Below are 22521 nucleotides of genomic sequence, written 5' to 3'. Positions count from 1 at the left end.
GAAAAGGTACTGGTGGGTACCACTTATCTATAGAGCTGGTTCATTTTCAGGCTTCCAAAGAGCTGAAATTGGTCTACGGGTGCTAGCAAGTGGTGTGTGATTGGACCTCTCATTGTTTGTTTGTTTGCTTTTGAGGGGAAAGGCTAAAGCAGCTGTGAGGACCAGTGCTTCAGAACACACAGGAGGTGTCATGCGTGTCTCCTCGCAGAGATTTTTCTCTTTGCTGGAGGGGGGGGTACCTCTCTCCTCGACGCGCGCATCCACCTTGCTGCGCTGAGCGAGGGGGAAGGTGTGCGCAAGCGCCAGTTGGCCAGTCTCTAGCCACCTTGCTGTGAGAGGGGCCGTTCCGAGTTTGGGCTGCTCAGTTGGCTTTCTCCGCCCCTCCCCCTCTCTTTCCCTCCCTTCCCGTCCCTTCCCTTCCCTTCCCTTCCCCGCCCCTCTCCAGTCCATCAGAATTCTCTGGCTTCAGTACGCGTGCGCCCGGTCAGCTGCAGGGTGAGCGCGAGCTTGGGCTCGCACCCTGCTCCCCTAACCCCGCCCGCTCTTTGCCTAACCGCGGTTGCTGGCTCGGTGGGCTCGCGGGGAGACGCGCGCACGCGCACAGGACTCGGAGACGAGCTCGAGACACTGAGGAGGGGAGTAAGAAGCATCGGAGGAGGCGTTAGAGGAGGAGGTATATGTGTGTGTGTCTATTCTACGGTGTAGCCGGTCGGGGGGTTGGAGGAGGCTTGAGAGACAGCAAGGGAGAAGTGAAGAGAGTCGGTCTGTGTCGGTCAGAGTCTCTAGTGAGGTGAGGGGTCCTGGCCAGTCCAGGACCCTGAGAGAGGGAGGAGGCCGGGGGGCGTGTCCGGGATCGGGCTGAGAGATGAATGGGCCCAGGATGAATGGAAGGAGGCAGCGGCGGCCAACAGTCTGTTCAGAGTAAGCGCCCCAGTGTGTGTGCGTCCTCAGGGGGAGCTGCTAGACCAAGGCAGGGTGCGTACAGTCACCCAAAGGTACTGGACGAGGCCAGACTCTGGTCTGGGGTTGTAAGAGCTTGGGTCGAAGTGACCGACTACGGAGAGGAAAATTGAGGCAAGGAAAGTGGGGAAGGACAGATTTGAGGCTAAGGTGCGTTTTTTTTGTTTTGTTTTGTTTTTTTTCTTTTTTGTTTCTGTCGGGGAGGGTGGCAACTTTGGCAGTTGATGGAAGACTAGAGATGGGGGAAGGCGAGGATACAGGAGATGGTTGACAAAGGGACTGAGAGATCATTTAAGTGAGATTGGGGCTACTAAAGAATCGCTTTGGAAGTGGGATGTTCAACAAGGTTTGGGCGTGTTATATTGATGGGAATGGAGTGGGGGAAAGAGTTGCCTTAATTTAGAGGTTCATTTGATGTAGAAGGGTCGATAGGACTGAAATACGGGTGAGGGACATAGCAGGCTGATTGTGTAAATTGTGTTAGGTGTAAGGGAATTGAGAGGTGTGGTTTGTGTTCTGTGACTGACTTGCTGGGAATGGGGAGGAGAGGCTATGATAGGGTTAGGATAAAAGTCACGAGGTGGTTTCCCTGTACTGAAAGAGGTTTTGTTTAGTAAAGAGCTGTGAAACATTTATATTGTGGGATGTGGGTGGAAACCCCCAGAGTGTATGTCTCTCCATATCTTGCCAGTCGATACACTGTTAAAACAAGACAGCCTTCAAAAGAGGTGCGAGTTTTGTGGCTCTTGCTTCCCTCCCTCCCTCTCTCCCTTCCCCCCCTCTCTCTCAGACTGGGTCTCATCCTGTAGCCAAGGCTGGCCTGAAATTCACTGTGTAGCCACGGTTGGTCTTGAATTCCCTTCCATCCTCGTGCCTCGGCCTTTAGGTGTGATTCCATAAGGGTTACTGCTGAGATTTTTGTATGAATTAATTAATAGCCTTAAGTTGTGAAAATTCTGGGTAGTAAGTAGTGATTGCCCCCAATTTTTGGAGGCTTTGTTATCCGTTTTTCATGTATTTGTTTGGTTTTGTTGTTTTTTCAGAAAAGGTCTCACTATGCAGGCTTGGCTGACAAGGAACTTGCTATGTAAACCTGGGTGGCCTGCAACTCAGAGAAATCTACCTGCCTCTGCATATAAGTTTTAATATGAAGAGAACTTCTCATGAGATCTTAGTATATGACAGAACTGGATGTGTTTTTAGACAGTTTATGACTCTGAATTGTTAAATTTAAAATTTATTTAAATTGGTCAGCTTGAGGGAAAGATACCTTGTATTAAATGTTAGCTAAAGTGTACTAAATGTTAGCCAAGATGCACAAAATCACATTTTGAATTTTCAATAGTGATACCTAATGTTTTTGGTTATTTTATTTATTTATTTATTTATTTATTTATTTATTTATTTGGTTTTCCGAGACAGCATTTCTCTGTATTGTTTTGGAGCTTGTTCTGGAACTAGCTCTGTAGATCAGGCTGGCCTCTGCCTCCTGAGTGCTGGGATTAAAGGAGTGTGTCACCGGTGTCTGGCTAGTTTTTGGTTATTCTTGAATTTAATTTAGTTGAAAACTGGCACTTGCTTTCATTGTTTTTGTTTCTTTGTATGATGAGGATCCAATCCAGGGCCTTGAGTATGCTAGGCAGTTCCTCTACCTCTAAGCTGCATCTGCAGCTGGTGTAACTTTAAATTACAATAGATTACTTGAACATTTTGTTCTCTGAATGTTACTTAGCTTCTGGTAAGATTTTGTGATGTTTTCATTTTGTTCTGGGTCAAGATTAGTGATTATGGATTCTTAACTTTTCATGATTATTTTTACAAGTTTTGCTGACATATTGAGTTCTTGTAAATGTAAATAAAATAACCTTTTTTGCATTCTGTTTTGAAATCGGAAAGAGTATAACCCTTTCTTTGACTCCTTATAGTTTTTAACACAAAGGTTAATATTTGTTTAGTTGAGATAAAGATGAAGATATATATATATGTGTGTGTGTGTGTGTGTGTGTGTGCATATATACCAGTATATGTATCAAACACACATTAAATAGGGTAAAAATATAAATGTACAGTGGGAATTTAGAAATGTACAAATCTTCCAGGAAAGGTGATCTAGTTTTTAACTAGATATTCCTGGAGTGGAAGGGCATATAAGTATAGAAATGTATTTAAGGAGTGGGATGAGATAAGGCTTGAATCAGATGCTGAGATTGAGGCTGAAGAGAAGTACTGGACTATTCTCCTACAGCCTTTTCTGCCCCTCCTTTCTTCAATTTGCTGCCTTCTCCACTGTACCCTTTAGATTGTCTACATACTTTACACATACTTTCTCATTATCTTTCTGTATCTTCCTCATATTTGAAAGAGAGTATAAAGGTCAAAGATTAAGTCTGGTGTGCTGGTACAGTTCCTTGAATCTCAGTACTTGTTTGTGAGGCAGATGTTTGAGTTCTAGTCTAGCCTGGTCTGCATTTAGGTATTATTTAGTAAGACCACATTTCAAAAGCAACAACGCAGACTAACAAAAATAACAGAAAAAAAAAAAAAAACCAGCTTGATTCAGTAACTAGTGTACCCTGCACTTCTGATTTTGTACCAATATTAATGCTCCCATCACAAGTCTACATTCTTTGCCATAATTATTTCTTAGTGTTTTAGGCTTAGATGTTTGTAGTATTGGCTTAATTTTTTTCTTTATAAAGCAGAGGAGTTTCTGTTTTCACTAAATTGCCCATTGCTTAGTTTGTAATTAATAAGGCCAAAAACTGCAAAAAACATAATAAATAGAAATATAGAAATTATGAAATGTTATAGTACTAACAAATTTCTAGTTAAATACCTGAATTAAAACTAATTAGTGAGGATGGGCGTGGTGACACATATCTTTAATCCCAGTTCTCAGAAGGCAGAGGTATATGGATTTCTGTGAGATCAACGCCAGCCTGGTTTACATATTGAGTCCCAGCACAGGCAGGGATACTTATCGAGACCCTGTCTCAAAAAACTAAGCAAACAAAAAGTAATTAGTAGAGAGCTTAAATTTTTGTGTACATGTTTTTGTATGAGGTCTAATCATGTGAATTATGTGCAAAAAAAAAAAAATAAAATAAAAAAACAAACCCTTTCTGTCTCTTATTTTAGTATTAAGTATCCAGCTCTATTGGTAGATATACTTAGGTCTCCTGGCTAAAAGCCAAGATTCTTTTACAGGCGTGTGTCTTGCCCATTTTTATTTGAGATATAAAATTTGTGATATTATTAGGCGATGACTAATTTTGATGACTGTAAAGGACATATAAAGACATTTATGTAGAAATTAGTATTGATGCCATTTTTAATTTAATTTTATCTTTGGGTTTCATATATATAAGTACTGTACTTATAGTTGTTCTATAAATATCATGAGATGTTTGGTTTGGAAAATGTTGAAGTTGTTGAGGGTGATTTATTGAAGAAATGAGCTTTTAATGCCTTTTCTTTCAGGAATATGTCTTTCTTTTTGGTTTTTTGAGACAGGGTTTCTCTGTATTGCTTTGAAGCTTGTCCTGGAATTTGCTCTGTAGACCAGGTTGGCCTCAAACTCACTGAGATCCGCCTGCTTCTGCGTTCCTAATGCCGGGACTAAAGGTATGTGCCACCAATGGCCAGCAAATATGTGTTTCTTATGAAGCTTTTTTTTCTTTTTCTCTTCTTTCCCTTCCTTCCTTATAAAGCTTTCTCTTCTCATTGTTCTTTCCCTTTACCTTACTGTTCTTGGAATTGAACCCAGGGTCTCCTTTATGCTACTTAAACACTCTTATCAGGGAACCACATTCCCACTCAGGCTCCTTTAAAAAGTGTTTGTAGAAATGAAATATATTTTTTGCCATCTTTAAGCATAGATATTTGTAAATTGTTGTAAAACTCAGAAACAAATTTACCTTTTAATATTTTCATTTTATTTTTTGTGGTACCATCAGTCCTCACATGCCCAGAAAGTGCTCTGCTACTGGTCAACATCCTCAGCCCTCTTGACTTTTTGAGAGAGGTTCTCAGTAAGTTGTCTAGGCTGTCACTTTGTAGCCTAGGTAGACCTTGAATTTGTGATCTTCCTATTTCAGTCTCCAGATTGCTGGGATTATAGGCCTGAGACACTAAACCTAGCTTTAAAGCAGTTTTTTGGTTTTGTTTTGTTTTTCGAGACAAGATTTCTCTGTGGCTTTGGTGGCTGTTGTGGAACTTAGTCTTGAACTCACAAAGATCCAACTGCCTCTGCCTCCCCAATGCTGGGATTAAAGGCATGCCCCACCACCGCCCTGTACTTTAAACCAGTTTTAAAGTATACATCTTTGACATTAAGTAACTTTACTGTATTTGGGGCTGTTACCTAATTCCAAAATGTTTTCATCACCTTGAAAGGAAATTCTGTACTTAGTAAGTGCTCACTCTCCATTCTCCCCCTCTAACACCTAATGTCCCTTATTTGCCTATGCCAATAGCTTTAATCAGTCTCTAATCGTAATACTAACTCTAAACCTCTTATGTTGTACTTTTTTCTTTTAAATCTTTGCACAAGCCCCCAACCCATGATGTGTGTGTATGAGCATGTGTTTTGTGAGAGTATTGGTGTTTATGTCACATAAGAATGTCAGAGGACAACCTAAGGTTTCATTCAGTCTATGCCTTTGATCTCGTTTGAGGCAGGGTATATTATCTGGGAGTTCTCCTGTCTACACTTTCCAACTTGCTGTAGGTATATTGAGATTAGAGACACTTGCTACAAATAGCATTCTGGCTTTACCTGGGTCCTGGGGATCCAAATCAGGTCCTCACAAGCCATATTCCCAGCTCTTATGCCCAACTTCTTTCTCTTAGCGTGTTTTTGAGATTCACCCAGTATTCATGTTTCATTCCTGTCTATGGTTAAATAATATTCTACTGTAGAGTATATAACATTTTAAAAAATTCATTCATGAGTTCATGAACATTTCATACCCACCTTTAAACTTCTGGGGGTAGTGCTTCTATAGATATTCATATGTAAGATTCTGCTTGAATACAATACACATTGTAACTTATTTTGGGTATATAAATAGAAAAGTAATTACTGCATCACATACAAACTGGTTTCTACAGAGGTGCCATCATTATACATTATAACACCCAATATATATGGATCCAGTTTATGTATCTCCTTCTAAAATGTGTTGCTGTTTTTTTAATGACCTCATGGTGAGTGTGAAGTGGTATCATGGTGGTTTTGATTCACATTTCCCTAATGACTAATGATGTAGGGCATCTTTTTGTTGTGCTTTGTCTATTTATATTTCTTCTTTGAAGAAGTGCTTTGAACTGTCTATTTAAGACATTTGTTCATTTTAAGTTTGATTGTCTTTTTTTTTTAGGAATTATAGGAGTGTTTTTGATAGTTTGTAGAAATTTATTTTAATTTTATGGTGACAAAACATTAATCTTCTGGGGTGAGGTGGTACATAGCTTTAATCCCAGCAAAGCCATTGAGACGATGAGGAGGAAGCAGAGGCAGGTGGATTTCTGTGAGTTCAAGACCATCCTGGTCCACATAGAGAGCTCCAAGTGAGCCAATGATATAGTGTGACCCCGTCTCAAAAAGAAAAAAAATGGAAATCAGTCATGTGTAATCTATTCCAGAGCTTTCATTAAGCCACCTGCAACAAAGGTAATTGTTAGCCATATTGCCAGATAATTTATTGAGTTATAAGAGATTCTTTTAAAAAAAATTTGTTTTGTTTTTTAAGACAGGGTTTCTTTGTGTAACCACCCTGGGTGTCCTGAACTCTCTCTGTCGACCTGGCTGGTCTCAAACTCATGGAGATCCTTCTTCCTCTGCCTCCTAAGTGCAGTCAACCAAACAACCAACCAAAACAAACAACAGTAACTAAAGAAAAGAGAATAAAAGAATTTGGCTCAAATTATTTGGATAGATTCCCAACCTGAGCAATCATAAACTATATAACAGATATAATTAACTTTTTTGTTATATACAATATAACAGTTTTTGTTTAAATGGTAATTATGGCTTACATCTATTTTCACTGAGTTTGTTTGTTTGTTTGTTTGTTTTCTAGTTTAATTTAGCCCCAGGTAGTCTGAAAGTTGTAATCTTCAGCCTCCTATTGTCCTGCGATTGTAGGAATAATATCAACATGCCTGACTTTCAGCTGACTTCTTCACTAATATATATGTAACCAGTCCCTTGCAGAGACTTTATTTCCAAAGAATGTGATACGATTTTGCAGTGTATATATCTGTGGAACTTAGTGTTATATGATCACATGTATTATAAGAGGCCCCTTATTAGGAGCAGCTAGAAGTGGGATTAGGAGTGAGAGATACTGCTATTGAACTCTGGCTTGTTTTTTTGGAAGTCAGGACCTGGCACTGTTTAAGTAAATTCTCTGTTACTGAGTTGCCCCTTTCTCCTACCTCCTGAGCCCCCCCCCCAAGCTGTGCCATTTTAGTTCAATTTACTTGATCTCTGTTTACTTTTAAATATTTTGGCCTTTTGAAACAATATCTTGTAGCCCAGGCTGATCTCAAATTTGCTATATAGCCAAGGGCAATTTTGAAGTTTGGATCATCTTGCCTTTGACCTCCTGAGTTCTGAGATTATGGGTTTGTGCTACCACACTGGGCTTTCTGAGGTGCTGATCCAGCTCAGCAAACATTCTGAATGACATCACTAGTGATGTTTTTTAAGGTTTTATTTTTTTTAAGTTAAGTGTATTATGTGTGTCTGGGTGTTGGTATGTGAATGAAGGTACCACAAGAGGCCACTGGTGTCAGCTTCGCCTTCCTTGTGAACAGCAGAATGTGGGTCCTGGGAACCATAGTCAGATCCTCTATAAGAGTATTATGCACTCTTAACCACTAAGCCATCTCCCCAGCCCCAACCCCTCCCTATCAATTTTTTTTAATAAAAGGGACTAATAACCCAGGTCAGCCCCAACCCGAGTCTAGTGTTCAAAGAATCCCCTTGTATCAGCTGTCAGAATTGCTGGAGCTATAGAAACCCATGTTTTTTTCTATGACAGGATCTCTCTATATGTCGCCCAGGCAGGCCACTCCTGGGATTGTAAGCATGGGCCACCATGCCCAGCACATGACACTTATTTTTTGAGCCTTTTTTTAATTTTTAAGACAGGAGTAACAGTTTTACTTATCTCAAGATTCTTGTGATGATTGAATGGAAAAGTGTATAGAAGGATAAAAGCACATGGTGTATTTTTAAGAGTTAGGGCCTCATTATATAAGCCTGGCTGGCTTAGAATTCACTCTGTAGACCAGTCTGGCCTCAAACTCACAGAGAAATGCCTGTCTCTGCTTCCCGACTGCTAGGATTAAAGGTTTGTGCCACTACCGCCTGACCCCAGCACTTGGAAAGCAGAAGCAGATGGATTTCTGTGAATTTGAGGCCAGCCTTGTCTACAGAGTGAGTTCCAGGACAGCCAGAGCTACACAGAGAAACCCTGTCTTGAAAAACCATAAAAAATTGTTTGTAAGATTTATTTTTATTTGCCATATGGAGTATTTTTATAACTTTGTTGCTCTTTTGAGTATAACAGGTGTTTTTGTGGGGAGGGAGGGTTGAGATTGGGTTTCACTATGTAGCCTAAACCAGGTTTGAACTCATTGTCATTTTCCTGTCTCTGCCTTCTGAATGTTGAGATGGCTTGTATGCACCACCATAACCAGCTTCCGCTAGTTGTTTTTAAAATTATGTTTTCTTTTTTAAGCTTATTTTACTTCATGTATATGGGTGTTTCAACTGCATGTATATCTGTGCACCATGTTTGTGCCTGGTACCTATTGTGGATTAAGAAGGATTGGGAGAAACAGATAAGCTGAATAAATGCTTATTCAGGGAGAAATAACGTACAACAGATACAGATGAACGCCAGCAGGTTCCTGGTCCCAAGGAGGATGCCTCCAGATGCTCTCTGTCCCTGTCCAGTCCAGCAAGCAAGAGTGCCCTGGGGCTGCTTCCCCAGACCTAGTTCTCCTAGGTCACGTAGGCTCCTGTCCCCACCCCCCAATGGGCGTGGTCAGTGCCACAGGTGCGGGCCGAGTGATTATCTCACTACAGGTACCAGCAGAGAACAGAAGAGGAACTGGGGTTACAGGTAGTTGTAAGCTTAAATTATTTTTTCTAATGACTATTACTGATGTATATGTCAAGTATTGATTTTGACTTTGGTGTTTATGTTGAGTTCTTTGTTTCCTATTATTTTTTAGTTTTGATCTGCTGGTTTTTCGAGGTAATCATGTAGTCTGGTCTAGGTTTACCTTTATCTGCTCCTTTAGTTTTGTTTTTTTCTTTCCTGTTTTGAGACAGGTTCTCATGTAGGTCTGGGTGGCCTTGATCCTGATCCTCCTGCTCCTCACCCCCAGTGCTGGTATTAAAAAGTATGTATCATTACACCCATTTTTCCCCTTTTCTTAAAAAAAAAAGGCAGAATTTCAGTTCAGTATGAAGTATGTAATTCTCCTGCCTTAGTTTCTGTCATGCTAGGATTACTAGAGTGCATCATTATGCCCCGTTTCCTTTAATATTTGTTCGTCTTGCTTTATTTCCTTCATTGGTAGCAGTGACAATAGGAATTTTGGAATTATTCTTCCTTTTTTGGAGATAAAGTCTCAACTATCCTAGGCTGGCTTTGAACTTACTGTTGTAGCCAGGGATAAACTTGAATTCTTGATTTTCCTGCCTCTACCTTTTTAGTATTGAGATTACAGTTGTGGGTCCCATGCCTGGATTATGACATGCTGGGGATCAAACCTAGGGCTTTATGCATGCTAGGCAAACACTCCATCAGTTTAGCTACATCCCTAGCCCTGGCTTATTCTTGACTTGTTAATCATTATTTATATGGAAGATGGCTTAGCCTCACTTGTAAGTTAAATGTTAACTGAAAACATACTGAGGGCTGAAGCTGTAGTGTTGTGATTGAGTACTTGCTAATGTGCAAGGCTCTGGGTTTACTCCTCTGTGCTGCATAAAAAGAAATCATACTGAGATTTTAAAATCCCATTAGAGTGTGAAAAATCAAAATGTTTGATGAGACTTTTTTTGTCAGGGGTGTAAGGCAAAGATACATATAATATGTGGAAGTTTAAATTGGTATAAAGGTCATGGGAAGCAATTTTTCAACATTGTATAAAGATTGCATATATTCATCTTGATATAATAGTATATTTCAGTGAAAGTTAAAAATGTATAGACATATATATATATATATCTGCTACAAATTTATACATGTATATACTTGTATCCATGCATGTGTGATTAAATATTTATAGTACATGTGTAATTAAATATTTATAGTAGCAAAAATTTTAATGCTACAGAGTAAGAATAAAAGCCCTCTATGTGCTGGAAAAAAAATCCTCCCTTGTTCATATAATCCCTCCTCCCTCTTTTCAACTGGATTCCTGGAGCTAGGCCTGGTTCTTGGAGAAATTTTCAGAGACAGCTGAACCAAGCTCATGGGAACTCATAAACTCTAGACCAACAGTGGTAGAGATTTCAGGGGACTGAACTAGGTCCTCTGTATGTAGGAGACAGTTGTGAAGCTTGGACTATCAGAGGGTCCCTGCCAGTAAGACCATGATACAAACAAACCTGGTACATGATCTGGCTTGTTGGAGCCCACTCCCTATGGTGGGATGTCATGCTCAGCCTTAATGCATGGGAGAGGGACTTGGCCCTGCCCCAACCTATTGTGTCACATTTTGTTGACTCCTCATGGGAGCCCTTACCAGTGAGGAATAGACTGGGGGTGGGCTGGGGTGGGGAGACAAGGAGGGACAGGAGAAGGGTGGGAGGGAGAACTGTGGTTGGAATGTAAAATGAAATTTAAAAGGAAAAAATCTAAGTCATGACTATTAAAAAAAGAGCTATCCAAGTATTCAGAATTCAAAGACATAGGCATATTTATCTCGAAATTCCTAAAGAAGAAAAGAAAAAAAGTTTATTGAGTTGGGCTTGATATTATTCACTTGTAGCCCCAGCTCTTGGGAGACTGAGACAAAAGGATGGCTTGGGCCCAGAATTTTGTGCCAGCTTGAGTAATGTAGTGAGGTTTTACCTCAAAAACAAAATACCCCAAATTTAGTGTAGGCTGGGCCAGATGGTAGAGCCCTATAATCCCAGCTATTCATGAGGCTGAGGTAGGAAGATTGCAAATTCAAAGTAGACAGTGAACTACAGACTGAATTCAAGGCCATCCCGGACAAGTTAATGAGAGCCTGTCTCAAAAAACAAAACAAAACAACAACAACAAAAAAGGAACTCAGGGTAGAACACTTGTCTAGCAAGTGGTAGGCCCAGGCTCTGGTACTGCAAACAACAACAACAACAGCAAACTTGCTGTAAGGGTGCAAAGAGAAGCATATTTTCTACAGAGACTTAAAATGTGCTTGAGGCATATAATAGCTCAGTGGTAGGCACTTACCTAGTATGTGTCCTGAGGCCCTAGATTCCAGCCATAGAATTGCAAAACAAATAAATAGAGAAATATGGTATCAGGCATTGTGACACATGGCCTATAAAGCCAGCATTTAGGAGGCTTAGGTAGGAGGATTGCTATGAATTTAAGATCAGACTGGATTGCATAGTAAGAACTGAGCCAGCCAGGGCTACATAACGATACATTTTCAGAAAATGAAAACAAACAAACCAAACCCCTAAAACACAGATAGTTCACACAAGATAAAAGCAAAAGAATAGAAATAAAAATGAAAAATAGAAACGAAAATGTAGCAAATAATATACTATAACTTTGGATAACATGTTTAATCCTTGAGAACAAGAACTAAGTTTTATTCTTTTATTTTTTAGATGTTGACTTGTGAGTGTACATTGGTACTTGGTGTTTATTGTTAAGAAATTGTATGTATAAGAAATGTATGTATGAGACATGGGTGCTTTTTTTACTGTTTAAATATGTCTTTTTTTAGTTGCTATAAAAAGTTAAAGAAATTCTTTGATCCATTGGTTGACAAAGTACTACTTTTTATCTTGTTTTGAGGTGAGAGTTTTATTAAATTTATTTTTAAGTCCTGGGCTCAAGTAATCTCTCTGTCTTAGTCTCCTAAGTAGTTGGGATTTCTGGTGTGCAACAATGTATTAGATTCAAGTTGGATTTTCCATGTGTTCAGGAAATAGAGGTGGGATACAAATTTGTGAGTCTCTCCCTATAACTTGGGTCTCTATAGAAGTAGTTTTGTAGTTGCCTTTACATGTATTCCTAGGCTTAGATTACTATATTACCATTTTATAAAAGAAAAAATGATTACACATAGGCCATACTATATACCCATGGACTTAAAAGGTGATTCCAGGCCTGAGGAAGCTCCATATTTGGAGCCCTATTTTTTGGTAGACTTTTGTTGTACTATATTTCTATATTGCTGAATATAGAATTGATAAGTTGTTCAGTACAGCATATCTCTTCAGCAATGCCAACATGGTTTATTACTGGAAAAATCTTTTTTTATTTTATTTATTTTTTTTTAGTCAGGGTTTCTCTGTGTAATTTTGTAGACCAGGCTGGTCTTGAACTCAAAGAGATCCTCCTGCCTGTGCCTCCCAAGTGCTGGGATTAAAGGCATCTTCCACCACCACCCAGCTTACTGGTAAGTCTTTTAAAAATACATTATGTTTCTGCCTTCCTAAATTGAGTCCCTCAAAATCCATGTAATGTTTTTGTTAGTATTATTCAACAGTGCTTTATTTTTATTAACATTTTTTACATTTATTTATTTATCTATTTATATATGGAGGTAGGTGTGCATTTATCATGAGGTCAGAGGAAAGCTTACATGAGTCAGTTCTTTCCTTCACTAGGCCCTGGGAATTGAACTCAGATTGTCAGACTTGGCAGCAGGCACCTTACATATAGACCTGTTTCAATGGCCTTGAATAGCACTTTAATTCAGTGCTGCCCTAGGGGATATTAAGAAGTGGAAAATAAAAGCTTTTATCTATTGATTGTTATATTGTGCCAGGCATTATGCTAAGTACTTTATATTTTCACATTATTCCTGTGAGATTCACAAATAAAATAAAAGATGAGTGAGGTTAAATTATTTGCTGCAAGGCAAAACCAAGATTTGATTGCAGGTTTCTCTGACTCCAAACCCTGCCTGTATTTTGTTTTATGGTCAGGAAAAGTATTGGAAGGTAGTCCTAGTTGTACAGGCCTGTTAACCCCAGCTCCCTGGGAAGTTCAGGGCCTGTCTGTACTACACAGTGGGTTGGAGGCAAGCCTGGGCAACTGACTGAGACCCTGTTTGGAAAATAAAAAGAAAGCACAGGCATTTAGATCCTTGGTTAAAATGCTTACCTAGCATGCATGTCCCCAGGAATAAGTGAGGAAAAGAGGGAGCAACAGTAGTAGCTATTGTATCCATGAGAAAAACAATTGAAAAGGAGGAAAAGGAGCTACTATTGGAACCATGATGAAGAGATCAGAAAAAGGATGCTTAGTGAAATCCTTTGCCTGGTTTAAAAAAATTAATTATTATCATTGCCACTTCTCTGTGTTAGACAAATGAACACTACAGAGCTATACCTCTGTCCTAGAACTCATTTTTCTTATTCAATTGTCCTTTTAGTTATTATTACTACATCCTGTTGTTATTGGGTCTTTTCCCTTTAAAACAGTGGTTTTTAACCTTCCTAATACTGTGACCCTTTAATACAGTTCCTCATGTTGTGGTGACACCCAACCATTAAAAAAAAAAAAACCTACATGGATTAAAGGGGGGAAAGGAGAAATCACACAGCACAGCCATTCCCTCTACTTCTTTTCTTTTTGATGCAGGTTCTCACTGTATACCCTTTCCTGTTCTGAAACTCACTTTGTAAACCAGGCTAGTGTCAGACTACAGAGATCTTTTCGCTTCATCCTCCTAAGTGCTGGAATTAAAGGCATGTACCACCACACACAGCTCTTAGAACATCTTAACTGTCATGATGTGAACTGTCATTCTCTTCCATGATCTTCTGCCATGACAGACTGAAGCTTCTGATGACTGTGAGCCAGAATAAATCTTTGTTCCCTTAAATTGTAAGGTATTTTATCATTGTAAGGCCAAGTCTGACTAACGTATACCATAAACCCAAAGGTCATACATGGTCATTTGTCTTATTGCTCTCACCCCAGTTAATCACTGATTATTTTCTGTTCCTATAGATTTTAATTTATTGACAATTCACATAAACAAACAAATGGACTTTTCCTCTGGCTGTTTTCACTTAGTATAATGCTATCAAGTCTTATTTTATAAGCATGCATGACATTCTCTTGTATTGCTGAGTAATATTCAACTGGATATTTATAATATGTTTGGGAATTCCATTAATCAGCAATGTGAAAACTACCTGTGTGAATAGTGCTGCTATGGCCAGTTGTGGTGGTGCACACTGATAGGATTTGCTGAAGGAGGCAGAGGCAGGAGGATCTCGAGTGAATAATGCTGCTATGAATCCTCGTGTACAACTTTTTGTCAGTGTGTGCATATGAGTGATGTGGGGGAAATGCATGCCATACCACATGCGAGGAGGTCAGAGGACAACTTTGTGGAGTCTGGAGTCAGTTCTACCTTATGTGGTTTTCAGGGATTGAACTCAGGTTTCCAAGTTTGGGTAGCAAGTGCCTTTACCCCTTGAATCACCCCCTTGAGACAGGGTCTCATGCAATATACACTGGTATCAATTTGCTATGAGGTGGAGGATGATCTTTACTCTGATCTTCTTGTTTCCCAAATGCTTACTTGTAGACTTTTTGCATATGTACACACATATGAATAATTTAAATTTTTAAAATTATCTTATATGTATGGGTGTTTTACTAGCATGTATGTCTATGCAAAACTTGTGTGTCTGGTGCCTATGAAGGACAGAAGAGAACATTGAATTTCCTGGAACTAGAGTTACAGACAGTTTCAAGTTACTTATGAATGCTGGTAATTGAACCCAGGACCTCTGGAAAAGTAGCCAGTATTCTTAACCACCAAGCCATCTCTCTAACCCAGTCTTTTTTATTTAATATAAAGATTTATTTATTCTGTGTGTTTGAGTACTTGTGCCACAGCGCTTATGTAGAGGTCAGAAGACAACCAAAGTGCAGGAGTGGCTTCCCTACTTCCACTTTGTAAGCCCTGGGTCTTTAGCTCAGGTTTATCAAACTGAGCCATTTTGTTGGTCTACCATGTATGGTTTTATATGTACTGGGGATCAAACCCAGGGCCTCCCCAGTTTTGTGGACAAGTTTTGGTGTCATGTGGTAACTTTGTTTAACCATTTGTAGAACAACCACGTAATATTTAGCTGCACCATTTTACATTTCCACCAGCAAGGAGTGAGAGATCTGTTTCTCCCACATCCTTGTTAATGACACTTACTATTTTTTTTATTTTAGCCGTATGAAGTAGTTTTACATTGTAGTTTGATTTGCATTTCACAAATGAACATTGTTTCCTGTGTTTATTGGGCAGTAATCCAATCCCTTCTTTATCTGTACAGGACCTAAGTCCCTCAGTTCACAGCTAAAGCCATAGTGCTATATCCTGTAAGAAATATTGTTTTCCTATGTACACATACATAGGATAAAGTTTGAATGGCAAGTTAGGCCAGTAAGAAGATAGAACAATCATAATAAAATACTTTAATTTTACTTTACTGTTATATTTAAAACGGACTGCAGCTGGCAAGATGGATCAATGGAGAAAGGTGGTTGTTATACAAGCCTGGTGGCCTGAGGTTGATACCCAAAATCTATGTAAAATTAAAAGTAAAGAAATAACTCCACAAAATTCACTAAACCTTTATTGTATAAGAAAAAATACCCAAATTATTGAAAACCCAAGTTGTAATTTGAATTCCATGACAGTTCTATAAGGATGAAATATTACCAGTACTTTTTTGTTTATTTGTTTGCTTTGAGATAGGGTCTGTGTGACCCAGAGTCTCCACCACTTCACAGTCCTTTCTCAGCTTCCCAGGTTCTGAGATTACAGGTGCACATGCTACTGTTACTATAAAAATATGCTGTAGTGGTCCAAATGACACATCTCCATAAGTCTCAAATATTTGACTATTTGGACTAGTTGGAGACTGTTTAGAGACAATGAAGAGGCCTTGCTGGAGGAAGCATGCCACTGGGGGTGGGCTTTAAGGGTTCAGAAGACTCACACCATTTCGAGTTTGTTCTCTATGCTTCCTGTTTGAGATGCACCCTCAGCTGCTGCTCCAGCCCACATGCCTGCGACTTGCTGCCATGCTCCCTCACCATGATGGTCTCTTATGCCTCTGGAACAGTAAGCCGAAAATATATGCTTTCTTTTTTAAGTTGCTTTGATCATGATCTTTTATCATAGCAATAGAAAATAAACTAAGACAGAAGTTGGTGCCAAGGAATTGGCTATTGCTGTGACAGACCCAACCATGTAGTTTTTTTTTGTTTGTTTTTGAGGACTGTGGAAGACTTTGGAACTTTGGACTAGGAAATTGGTTGAATGCTATAAGCAGAGCTTAATGCTCAATCCATGTAGGACCTTGGAAGCCATAGTTCTGAGAGCTATTTGGACCTCAGAGGCCCAGCTCAGAAAGTTTCAGAGGGGAACAATAATAGCAACTGGGATAGAAACTATTCTTGTATCTCTTACAGAGAGCTGGATTCAGTTCCCAGTACCCACATGGCAGCTTATGGCTATCTCTAACTCCAGTTATAGAGGATCCAGAACCCTCATCTTGCCTCTGCAGTTTTCAGGCACATTCATACGAATAAGATAAAGATAAATAAATCCTCAAAAAATTAATAGACTAATTTCTTTGGTGGAGGAAATTTCAAGATAACCTAATGTTGACTCTATTGTGTGGTTATTAGTAATCACTCTTATAGAGGCCTATAGTGAAAAAGAGCAAGTGGGGTTGAAATAAATATAAAATGTACACTTTGAAGAGAAAATGAACACTACAGCCAAGGCTTGTGCTGAAAGACCTAAGGTGATTAAAGGCCTGATCTGCATTGTGGCAAAGGCAGTGGTGCCTTCAGAGAAAGACTCTACCCAGCTAAGCTTTCACCTTATAAGAAGAAAGGCCTAAGGAATTTTCTGCTTCTAAAAAGTAACAACAAATCAAAGGTGCTACAAATGTGATTCAAGAGCTCTGGAGTTCACCCTAAATGACTATGGTTCTGGCTTTAGGTTCATGAAGGATACAGGACCTAAAGGGGTTGTGGAATCTTCTTCTGTGATCTTTCTGCCTGTGTCCTAAGAATGTGCCTGAGGCTAAATTAAAAAAAAGTAGTGGAGGACCTGGAGAGATGGCTCAGCAGTTAAGAGTACTTACTGCTCTTGCAGAGAGCAGGGTTCAGAAAGCCACTGAGGCCAGGTGTGTAGCAGGTGAGTCCATTGTGTGACGCTGTGATTGGAGATGCCGGAGTCCTGAGATAACTGCTAAGAAGAGCCTCACACAAAGAGAGAAGTGTGTTGCAGTCAATAAAGCTGGAAGGGTAGAGCCATCTAAGCCGTTTGACATCGTAGAGCTACAGGACTTGGAATCTGCATTGCTTGGTTTTGGTCTTGCTTTGTCCAGTATTATCTCAATATGCCTTCTTTCCTCCCTTTTGGATTGGTAATGTATATTCTGTGCCATTGTATATTGGAAGTATGTAATTTGCTTTTTGATTTTACAGGGGTTACAATTAAGAGATTGCCTTGAGTCTAAGAAGAGACTTTCTACTTTTAAACTGTGTGGAGACTGTGAAAGAGTGTGGGACTTTCGAAATACGACTAAGTGCATTTCGCACCACAATCCTGTGGAGGCCAGGGAGTGGAATGTGGTGGTTTGAATGAGTTGTCCTCCATAGATCTCTGCATTTGAATACGTGATCCCTAGTTTGTGGCTGGCTGTTTGGGAGGATTAAGAGCTGTGGGCTTGCCACTGGGGTGGGGGCTTTGAGGGCTCAAAAGACTCTTTCTACGATTTCAAGTTTTTCTCTGCTTCCTGTTGAGATGTGATCTCTTGAGGCAGTTTGCTGCTCCACTGCCTCACTATAATAGTTTCTTATCTCTCTGGAGCCATAAACCAAATAAACCTCTTTCCAAATAAGTCGCCTTGGTTGTGGCACTTTATCACAGCAGAAGAAAACTAAAACAATGCTATAATAAATTTATATAAATGTAGTGTTTTTGCTTCTTCCTGGATTTTTCCTTTCAACTTATTTACTTGTTTATTTATTTACATGTGTGTGCACTAACACATATGTGGAGGCCAGAGGACAACCTTTGGGAATCAGTTCTGTACTTCCACTATGTGGGTCCTGAGGATTGAATTCAGATTGTCAAGCTTGGTGGCAAGTGCCTTTACCACTGACCCGTCTCATCCATGCCCCCTTCCCTTGTTTGTGTTTTTTTGTTTTTCTTTTTGACTTCTCATCATGTAGCTCATGCTAGATTTGAACTTGCAATCCTCCTACCTTAGTCTCCTACTAATTACTGAGATTTAGGGGTGTGCCACTATGCCTGGCTTTATTCCCGGAATGTTCTGTTACTTTTGGACTATCGTTTACTGAATATGGCTGAAACTATGGAAAGTAAACTACAGATAAGAGAGGCTTTGCTGCATGTTCTTTAGAAAAATGTTTACTCAAAACTTTTACCCATTTTGGGGAGATAGAGTGCTGATGATTGAACCCAGAGCTTTGAGCATGCTAAGCTGCACATTTTAAAATTGGTTTGCCTTTTCATTATTAACTTGTAATAGTTCTTCATGTACTCTTTGCTTCCTTGCTTTATCTTAAAACAGGGTCTCACTTTGTAGCTCTGTCTGACCTAGAACTCCCTATATAGACCAGGTTAGTCTCAAATTCACAGAGATCTGCCTGCATCTTGTATTTTCTACTACCATATGGGTTGTCTTTCCACTTTCTTAATGATATTTTTTAAAGTGCAAAGTTTTAACATTTTATGAGATAATTTCTTCCTCTCCTCTCTTACTGACTTGTAAACTTGCTCAGTTGCTTAAAAAATTATATTTATGGGTATTTTATCTGCATGTATGTCTGTACCATATGCATGCCTGGTGCCCCAGGAGGCCAAAGAGGGAATTGGATTCCTAGGATGAGGTTTCAGAGTCTAGTGAGCTGCCACGTGGATGCTGGGTGTTGGTTGAGTCTGTGTCCTCTGGAATAGTAGGCAGTGCTTTTAACCCTGAACCTTCTCTCCAGAACTCTGGTTTCTTTTTCAAGACACATTCCCACTATGTAACTCAGACTGGTCTTTATTTAGTTTTGACTGACCGTCAACTGATGGTTGGTCTGCTGTAGCCTCCTGTCAGTTTTCTCTTTTAATGATTATGTTTGGTTGTTACAGCTGGGGAATGTTGCCTGGTCCGGGATAACCAAGATATATTCCGGGATAACCAAGATATATTCTGGTAATTTCTTCTAAGAGCTTTATTGTTTTAGCTCTTACTCCTAGGTCTGTGGTCCATTTTGAACTAATTTCTATGCATGATGAGATGACCGGGATCCAATTTTACTCTTCTGCATATTTTTTTTTAGTTTTCCAGAACCTTTAGCTGAAAAGACTGCCACTTACCCATTGAATAGTCTTAGCTTCTCTGTTGAAAATTACCAACAAGGAACCAACAAGGAACATTAAGGCTTACTTTTAGCCTTTTACTAATTTTCTATTGATCTCCATTGTCATTCTGCTGCTAATTTCTAATTTAATTATTTTCCTTAGCCAGCCTTTTTTCCTTTCTTCTTCCCTATGCTCATGCAGCCCAGGCTGGCTTTCAACTGTCTATGTATCTGAAAATAACCTTGAATGCTTTGTCTTCTTGCCTCCCTATGAGTTCTGAAATTACAGGCATGTATCACCACGCCCAGTTTATGTGGTACTGGGGCTCAAACTCAGGACTTTCTCATGCTAGCTAAGTACAACTGAGCTGCATCCCTTAATTGAATTGTTTTGTTGTAGAAGAAAACATATTTTATTGATACTAGTTTTATTGTATAGCATATTATTTGTTCTAGAGATGCCTCATCTGTGATTGAAAAGGGTTTATATTTTGCTCTAGTTGAAGAGAATGTTTTACAGATGTCAGCTAGGTCAGGTTGTTTGATAGTATTGTCTAAATATTTTGTAATTGAACTGTCTGGTCTTCTCTTAGTGTATTAGGCTTTATTTCATGTATTTGGGGTTTTGATTATTATATGTATGTGTGTATAGGCTTCCTCATATAATGTTTCCTCATATAATACCCCTCTTTGTGTAAAACTATTATTTGCTATCAGGTAATTGGACTTTAAAAATATCTTAGAGCCTAAATAAGATTTGAGGCTAAATGGTTAAGAGTACTGGCTGCTCTTTCAGAGGACCTGGTTTTACCATGTGGCAACTTATACTCATCTGTAACTCCAGTTCCAGGGGATCTCATGCTTTCTGTGAGTATAAGGCATGCACATTGTACACAGAAATATATGGAGACAAATAGTTTTTTTTAAAAAAAAATTATGATTTCAGGGTTTTGGGGCCTTGAGAGTTGGCTCAGCAGTAAAGAATACTTGTTTCTCTTTCTTGCAGAGGACCCAGGTTTGGTTCCAAGTACCCACATAGTGGCTTTCAACTGTCCATTACTTTGGTTCCAGGGGAATCTGATGCTGTCTTCTGACCTCTACTGGTAGCAGGCATGCATGTGATGCACATGCATACATATACCAGGAAAAATTCATACAATTAAAAAAATCTAATGTTGGGTATTGGAGATTTTGGTGTTGTGGTAGAGCACTTGCCTAGCAAGTACAAGGCCTAGGTTTGGTCCTCAGCTAAGAAAAAAAAAATCTAAATTTTTTAGAGTAGTGAGAAGATTCCAGATTTTGCTGAATACTGAGAATTGAATTTAGAGCCTTGCATGTACTAGACCATTTCTTTATTTCAGATTACATCCCCAACCCTTCTCAATTTTTAAAATTTTAACACAGGGTCTTGCTATGTTGTCCTGGCTGGTCTTGCAACTTTTATCCTTTTGCTTCAGCCTCTGGCTATCTGGGATTACAAGATATGCACCAAGGATTTCATTTAGAAAATGTTTTTAAAGACAGGGTCTTGATCTGCATCCCAAGTTGACCTTGGACTCAGGACTATTTAGCAACACCTTTATGTACATGGGCATCACAGGCATGTGTTACTATGTCCATGAGAATTTCAGGGTTCTCTCATTTTTTATTTGTTTTTATAGAGTCTCATATACACCATACTGGACTTGAACTCATGTACCTAAAGGTAGCTTAAATTCTCCTGCCTTCACCTCGGAGTACTTGCATTATAGTAGTGTACTATCATATTCACTTAGGATTTCAGTTTTGAAAGAAGTGCTATACTCCAAAAAAAAAAAAAAATATATATATATATATATATATATATATGAAGGTTTTGGTAAGGAATCATATAACTTTACCTATTTCTGCCTGTTTAGAAATCTGTCTTCTGGATTTCTTGTCTTGAGGTTTCTGCATATGTGACTTTTAATTAGATGAAGTGAATAAGTATCATTATTCTCACTTTAAAAATACCTCACTTAAAATGTTAGCATTTGGGGAATGTGGGTAAAGATTGTACTATATTCTTTGTAATTCTTGTAAGTTCTTTCTCAAGTCAAAAATTATTTCAAAGTAAGTAGTTAAGCTAAAAAAAAAAAAAAAAAAAGATTAAATAAATCTCTGAAACTTGAGATGGCTTCCTGGGTAAAGGTGTTTGCTACTAAATCTCACAACTTGAGTTTGATCCTGGAGCCCACATGGTAAAAGAAGAGAATGGACCCTTGAAAGTTGTCTGTGAGCGCCATGTAATCCCTAAGGTGGGCCACTGCAAGTATGCACACACAGAGAATAAATGGATGGTATGGCTCTCTATGAATTTTATAAATAAATAAATAAATAAATAAATAAATAAATAAATAGCACTGGGTGGTGGTGGCGGCGCATACCTTTGATCCTGTTACTCATGAGGCAGAGGCAGGTGAATCTCTGTGAGTTTGAGGCCGGCCTGGTCTACAGAGCTAGTTCTAGGATAGCCAGAGTTACACAGAGAAACCCTTGTCTAGAAAAACAGTAACACAAATAAAAATAAAATGCTTGCAAGAATATAGCTAAAGGGGGAACTGCTTGTAGGAATGTAACTTTAGCATGTTTTCCATATTATGATGTCATAATCTTTCACTTGCTTTTATAAATATTTAATACACTTCTTGTTTTGATACGTGTGTGTGTGTGTGTGTGTTGTATGCTTTCTTACACACCTGTGTACAGGTGAGCCTGTGAGTAAGCATGTGGAGACCAGAGGTCAATGTCAAATGTCAAATGTCTTCCTCCACTTCTAATTTATTGGGTTGTGAATATAGTTCAGAAGGTAATATATTCTAGCATGACAAAGCCCTGAGTACAATAAACCAGACTTGCTAGCACACGTCTATGATCTCAACACTCTGAAGGTTGAGGCAGGAGGAACAAGGTTAAAAGTCATCAGGCTACA

General features: G+C 39.1%; 1 protein-coding gene across 1 annotated transcript in view; it reads left to right on the top strand.

The window, feature by feature from the left end:
* The first annotated feature begins 440 nt into the window (after positions 1–440).
* Wnk3 (WNK lysine deficient protein kinase 3) overlaps positions 441–22521 on the top strand; it is a 126493-nt gene continuing 104412 nt past the window's right edge. Inside the window, exon 1 of the mRNA XM_051179541.1 lies at positions 441–673. The gene's annotated coding sequence lies outside the window, so the exon portion shown is untranslated. The remainder of the gene's footprint in view (positions 674–22521) is intronic.

The sequence above is a fragment of the Phodopus roborovskii genome, unplaced genomic scaffold, assembly GCF_943737965.1.
Source record: "Phodopus roborovskii unplaced genomic scaffold, PHOROB, whole genome shotgun sequence".
In the NCBI taxonomy this organism is placed as follows: Eukaryota; Metazoa; Chordata; class Mammalia; order Rodentia; family Cricetidae; genus Phodopus; species Phodopus roborovskii.
Note: the sequence above shows the minus strand (reverse complement) of the source record. Positions and strands in the feature narration are given on the sequence as shown.